Raw genomic sequence first — 6,995 nt, 5'->3', positions numbered from 1 at the left:
TAAGCTATTCCAAATTGCCTAGATCAAGGCGAGCCCAGATTGGGTGCTTGGAGACAGAGGTGGGGGTGGGGTGGGGGCACCCTTTCATTCCTGCCCTTCGGAGACCTCCAAGACTAAACAGTGTAGGCCACATCTTGAAGAAAATTGCTTTATCCTTTCACCTTTAAGTGGATTCAGGCGCAATCAGTTGACTCAGGAGCGTGTGGAGGTCAGTGCACACACGCCAGGATGGGGGGCTCCGCGCAGAGCCTTGGGAAGAGGGGAGGCTGATGAAGTAAAGGAAGATGGAAACGGTCGGTCTGTAACCTCTAACATCTGGTGCTGAATAAGAGTGCAGCCGGGGAAAACGTTCAGGCTGGCGCTGGGGGAGCGACCTGGAGAAGAAGGTACGTGCAGGAGGCTTTCAAAGCCTAACTGTCACAAACAAGGCCTCCCTACTCCTCTCAGATGTCACAGGAGGAAGCAGAGGGGGGGTGGGAGGAGGAAGAGGGAGGGAGGAAGAGGTCAGGTCTCCAATCCCCAGAGCGAGGGGACAGGCAAATGCTTGCAGATGGATGGAAAGGAGAGCAGAGAGCAAATTGCTTCTGGCTGCCTGGGAGCACAGCACAGAGATGACCGGCATTGCTAAATCTGGGACAGCCTTTTGTAGGAGGAGGAACAGCCATGTCCCTCCTTGACCGTGAGCATCCCAACAGCAGCAGGCTGGTGGGGAGGGACCCTGGAAGCAGAGGAACTCCCCCTACCTAAGGTCCTAGCCCAAGATGCACTGGCCATTGGTTAGTCACGATTTTGTGAGCCCTTCTTCTTTAGTGTGAGCTGCCTGAAAGCCCAAAATTAGATCTCCAGAAAAGATACCCAAGGAGAGATGCTTAGCTCCCTGGACCACGTGGCCTGGATCCACGTAAGGACAGCAGACAAGGTGCTCTGTCCTGCTCCAGCCTGTGCAGGACCAGAGGGTTGACTCAGATGGTCAGCTTCAGAAGTGTGATCTGGTAGGAGATTTGCATGTACTCCGAGGTCTTGTATGTTTCTGTGCCAGCAAATACATTTGCCCCTTCACACTCCATCCTCCCTGTACAACTGAATAGAGCTGTGTCCACCTTCAACTTTCTAGCCACATCTCTCTTTCTTCCTTCAACTTTCTCAAGAAGTTTGCAAAGGGACCTCCCAGATGCTGAAGAGCCTGGGTACTAAACTTATTGTGACATCAGTTTGGATTCCTTCCACTGCGAGGAACAGAAAAGCCAGTTCGCCATGCATTAAATCTTAAAGCTAGTTCATCTGGATATATTTTGGACATCTGCAGACAAGAGGTTGTTTTCGAGGGGTGTGTAGCCAGTCAGCTGGGCACCAAGGCAAACTCTGCCTATCTGCCCTCTCTAGACGCTCAGGATATTGACTTTTCATGCTCCACAACTCATGCTCTCAAGATGGCGGTCACAGCGCCAAGTATCATGATCTCCGAAAAAGGCAGAAAGTGTAGGAGAGACAGGAGGCATTTTCCTAGAATCACCTTCTCCTTTGGTCCATAAATAATATTTTCAGAGTCGTCATAGCCCCCATTCAAGTCGCATTGATTAGAAGTGCCTCCCATGCCCACTTCTTTTGGCCACACAGGCCCACGCATGAACGAAGTCCATTGGTAGGGAAGAAAAGGAATGGCTGCTCGGTGGTCTGTCTCACCATCTCCCCCAGATCTTTTCCTTCAGTGTCCTAGTCTGATGAGTAGTTCTACCATCTACCCGCCTCACCCAAGTCAGATACATGGGTCTACCTCATCTAATAGTCAAGCCATCCCTAGGTCCTCTTTCCCTCTCATCTACTCCTCCCCTGTCCTGCACACGGCTCTTTGACTCTGAAATCCCTTATACAATAGTAGCATACAGCAACCTGCCAAAACACTTCGAACCTCAGTTTTCTCATCTGTGAAATGGAAATGATAATACTTCATACATCGTAGGATGACGTACGTGACGGTTACATGTGATAATGCTTTCAAGTGCTTAGCACAGCATTGGCTTTACAAGCCAGTATCTGTTATAATTATTACTGTTTATATTCCCAAATGGTCAAGCCATCTGCTGCGTAACTTTGCCTCCCATACAGAACCAGATGCCCCACCGGATCCAAATGAACTCTAGGACTACTTCTTACCCTGATTAAAAAAAAAAAATTAACAAAAACTGTGTTTATTTGAAGTGTACAACATGATGTTATGGTATCCCTATGCATAGTGAAATGATTCCTGTAGTCAAGCTGGTGAATATATTCATCTCTTCATATGGTTACCTTTTTTTTTCTCATTGTGTGCTGAGAGCATCTGAAATTTGCTCTTTTAGCTAATTTCTGGTATGCAGTACAGTGTTGTTGACTATAGTCACCACGTGCGTAAAGACTCTGGACCGACTCATTCTGCATAGCTCCGACTTTGTACCCTTCGACCAACACCTCCCCATTGCCCGCACCTCCCTGCCCCCTGGAACCATCCTCCATTTGCTTCTGTGTATTTAACTTTCTTAGATCCCACTTAGACGTGAGATCATGTAGTATTTTCTTTTTGTCTCTGGCTTATTTCCTTCAGCTTAATGTCCTCCAGGTTCATCCATGAAGTCACAAATGGCAGGATCTCCTTCTTTCTTGAGGCTGAACACCATACTCTCTTTATCCATCATCCCTTGACAGATACACATTGATTTTGGCCCTTGTGAATAATGCCAAAATGAGCAACAGAGGTTTTCTCCCCAGCCTGCTCTCAGGACACTGGCTTCCCATTGCAAAATGGGGATCACAGCCCCATCCTCACCAGTCCCGGTGGCCAGCACGGGACTTGGTGACTGAGGCCCATTTCTGTTGCTTTAGATGGAAATCAGGCAAGAGGGCTCTTGACAGCTTCGCTTGTATTTATTTCTGGCCGGATCAAAGGTCCTGTCGGCAACCTGTCTTGATGTCTTGATTCCTGTTTTTCTTAGCTAAATTTTTTTTTTCTGGATGGTGTTCACTCCACATAAGCCGGTAAGAGGCTCCCAGGGAGTAAACGAGCTAGAGAGGGTGAGAGAGAATGAGAGTCAGAGAGAAAGAGAGAGAGAGAGTGAGCAAGTGAGTCAAAATGGGCAGGATTTGGATACGTCTTGATGTACAAAGTATACGGATTTGCACAGATCCCAATGGCCCGAGATCAGCCACTCCTCTCCATGGTGTGAATAGGATAAGCTTGTGGTCTTTCCTGGGTTCCCAGGGGGATGTGAACCACTCACGGGACACCCAGTCAAGACTGGATTAGTAAAATACTAACAGCAAGCAATCTTCTGTTGGAAAGGAGTATTACCTAATGGTTAAGGACTCGAGACCTGGAACCAGGCATCACCGGCATGTTCCTCCTGCTACTTTCCACATAACCTTGTGAAAGTGATTCGCTCTCTGTCTGTTTCTGTGTCTGTAACATGGAGACAGTAATTGTACTTACCTCGCAGAGGTGATCGGAAGGTGAAATAAAATGATGGATGTAGAACACTAAGATACAAGGGGTGAATGTATTTTAATCAGGGAATATTGAAACGAACTAGCCTTTCTCTTCCTAAGCCCACAGGAGCCTTGATGTCTTCCCACATGTCCACTCTAGAACTTTCATGAGTGGTCTAGGCAGTGAGTGCTTTGTTCGTGCCGTAACCAGGGTGGTATAACCAGTTTGTAGGCCAAGTTTCCCTGAGCTGTGAGTTGCCCACAGCTTTCACTAATGGTGCAGTCACTCCCCATGTGAGATGCAGGCTTGGCTTGCAGCCCGACCTACTTCGTGTTGACACAGGCCCAAAGCTTCCCTACAGACATGACCGGGGATCCAGAGGTGAAGGGCTAAGGGGTGATTCATCTCCCTTTGCCATGATGTGCTCAAAGCTCCTCATCTGTGTGGTTAGAGTAAGCACCTGAAGAGTTAAGCAGGCAAGGTGAGCCCTGCTCTTCCCGCCCTTGTGCATGAATATATGGGATGCTGTTGGGTCATCTCATTGGTACTGGCCATTCTGCTTATCCCGGCGAGGCAGATTACCAACAGTGCAGGTCTTGCAATCAACCAGCAGGCAAGCCATGCTGTGACCCCTGGTGGTTCTCCTTACTAGCTGTAGGCAACCGGTTCCAGTTTCTCCTTCTCCATTTCCTCTCTTGCAAAATGGGTGGCAAACAGATAACATCTATAAAAGAAAACATGTCAAAGACTGTTGTAAGGATCGAATACAATAATATAGGTCCAATGTCCATTTGCTAAATGTTAATACACTAATACTGGCTGGCCATATGCTTGTCACGACCCCTTGTATTTCGACACGCTTCCGAAAATATCCACCATTTTCCTGCTTCGGTCAAAGCAGAAACTTGGAATATTTCTTTGAGAGTTTGAAATCTTCAAGGGCCCCAAGATCCTCCCTGGGAACATCAAAAACATCTGTCAACTCCAGATGGGACAAAGGGGGAATGGCCTGGGCTGTTTCTATCCCAGAAAAGGGCTTTGTTTTGTTTTTTCTTTCCCTAATTTCTAATAGGCGCATACCCTCTGTGTTCCCACGGAAATAGTAGCAACTGACATTTATTGAGCAATTCCTATGAAACAGGAACGGTGCTAATTCCTTTATACATGTCACCCTCTTTAAATTCATAACAAACTGCAAGTCGGCACCGCTGGATAATTGCACCCATCTTATAGACCAGAAAAACAAGGTTCTGGGAAATTAAAGGGCTTGCCCAGTGTCATCCCAGTGCATATGTGGAAGGGCTGGGTTTGGAGCCACCATGGATCTCCAAGGGCCACAATGCTAGCCCCTCTGCTATCCTGCAATCCCCTTCCTCATACCTGTTTTTAAAACCACCTACCACCAGGGCACCTGGGTGGCTCAGTGGGTTAAGCCTCTGCCTTCAGTTCAGGTCATGATCTCAGGGTCCTGGGATCAAGCCCCGTGTTGGGCTTTCTGCCTGGCAGGGAGCCTGCTTCCCCCTCTCTCTCTGCCTGCCTCTCTGCCTGCTTGTGATCCCTGTCTGTGAAATAAACAAATGAAATCTTAAAAAAAAAAAAAAAAGCACCTACCACCACATATTATAATTTTTCTTATTAATGTGTCTGTTTCCCTAACAGTCAAGATAATCCTGACAACGGTTTATTAAAGAAGCACTTATATGTGTCAGGCGTTAGGCTGGTGGATTTGTACACATTTTCTTTAATCCTGCTGACAGCCCTTTGCGCTGGGTGTCAGGTGCCCCATTACACAGATGAGCAAATACGTTCAGGGAGGTTAAGGGCATGGCCCCAAGCCAAGGACCTGGGAAATCGTGGAGCCAGTTTGGACAATCAGGTCTGATGGCTCCAAAGCACATGTGCTTTGTTCTGTGCTTTTAGTGACTCCTACTCGTTGCCAGCTTCTCGAGGGCTGGGCTAGTGTTCCATATTCTTAGTGCCCCTTAGTGTCTGGCTGTAAAAAAAATGATCTAAAAAGAAAAAAAAAAAAAGTAGAGTCAAGGAACTAGTTAGCTGGATATCTGTTCAGTGTGGACATTAGATTTGCAAGCTGGTACAAGACCAACAGAAACAAGATATGTTTCTTTTTTAATGATCAACCAAAGAAGATTGGAAATAAGGATGAACCAAGTGCCAATACCTTCCACCCAAGATGACTAAGTTCCCTGTTGAAGGAATACGCTCATGTGGTCAACCATGCACTTGAGACCATCACTCAGATATTCGATAGGCATCTGGGATTTTATGGGCACAGTCAATATCCTGATTATTCCCTACCTTAGGACTGCCCTCACCTTCCCCATCTTTAGGAATGGAAAGTCTCTTTCTGGACCCTCAAACCCTGGCATCATCCCTGACTCCTCTTTCTCTCAAACCCCATGTGAATTCATCAGGAAAACCTATCTGCTCTACTTCCAAAGTATCTCCTGAAAACTGATGACTTCTTACCTCTCCCACTGTTACCATCTTGGTTCAGACCACTGTCACCGCTGACCTGGGATGCAGCAACAGCCCCTCACGGAGCTCTCTGGGACACCTCTCTCCTCTCCCCTCTGGTTTATTCTCCCCTCAGCAGCCAGAGGGGATCTTCTGACACCACATGAGATCATTTCATTTGTCTGCTCAAAATTGTCTGGCAGGCCCCCACCACAGGGCCTTTGCACATGCTTCCCTCTGCTCGGAATTCTTTACCTCTGGAAATCTGCAATGCTTGCTGCTCATTCCCCCCCTTTTTGGGTCACCTTCTTGGTGAGCACCCCCTTAACTGACCTTTAAAAAATAGTCCCCTCTCCATTTTCCTAGCACCCAGAGATCTGTTATCTCCCTGAACCTCCTGTATTTTTCTCCGTATAGAAAAATATCTGCATGTATGGAATACTTATTATTACATACTATCATATAAGCTTCATGAGGACTGGAACTGCCTGTCTCAAGTGAATCCTAAACACCTAGAACAAAGCCTGGCAAAGAGTCAATATTTGTTGCATGAATGAATGAACAAACGAATGAATGAATCAATCAATGAATGGCTATCAGGTTATGATTTTCTTTCACTCCAGCCCAGAAAAATATACCATTTACTAGACCCTAGTTCTCTAATAGAATTTTCTGTGATGATGGAAACATTCTACATCTGAGTTGCCCAGCCCAGCATCTCCCAGCCACATGCAGGTATGGAGCATTCGAAATACAGCAGGTGAAGTGGTCCTGTATTTATTTTTGCTTCACAGACTTTATTTTCTGGAACCATGCTTGGTTTACAGAAAAGCTAAGCAGAAAGTACCGAGAAAGGAATGCATGGTCCGTTTTACTTCATGTTCGTTAATTTCCATAGCCAGCCACCGAGTGTGGCGATCATCTTGGGCCAGGCAGACCTCACCTGAGACCAGGAGGACTGTCCCCCACCACCCAGGTGTGGTGAGCCCCAGGAAGGCCAGCAAGGGTTTTCCCCAGAAGGATTCACCAAAGCCCCAAAGGCTGTGTAGGCTCTTCCAAG

The 6,995-nt window shown here is 47.0% G+C and overlaps 1 long non-coding RNA gene across 1 annotated transcript; it reads right to left on the bottom strand.

Moving 5' to 3' along the window:
* Positions 1-2,882: 2,882 nt before the first annotated feature.
* On the bottom strand, positions 2,883-3,979 carry LOC122902057. Its single transcript, XR_006383735.1, has 2 exons — positions 3,921-3,979; positions 2,883-3,039 (listed from the first exon to the last, which is right to left on the bottom strand). It is a non-coding gene; the product is annotated as an uncharacterized LOC122902057 (long non-coding RNA).
* Between the last annotated feature and the right edge of the window lie 3,016 nt (positions 3,980-6,995).

The sequence above is a fragment of the Neovison vison genome, chromosome 3 (assembly GCF_020171115.1).
Source record: "Neovison vison isolate M4711 chromosome 3, ASM_NN_V1, whole genome shotgun sequence".
Classification (NCBI taxonomy): domain Eukaryota; kingdom Metazoa; phylum Chordata; class Mammalia; order Carnivora; family Mustelidae; genus Neogale; species Neogale vison.
Note: the sequence above shows the minus strand (reverse complement) of the source record. Positions and strands in the feature narration are given on the sequence as shown.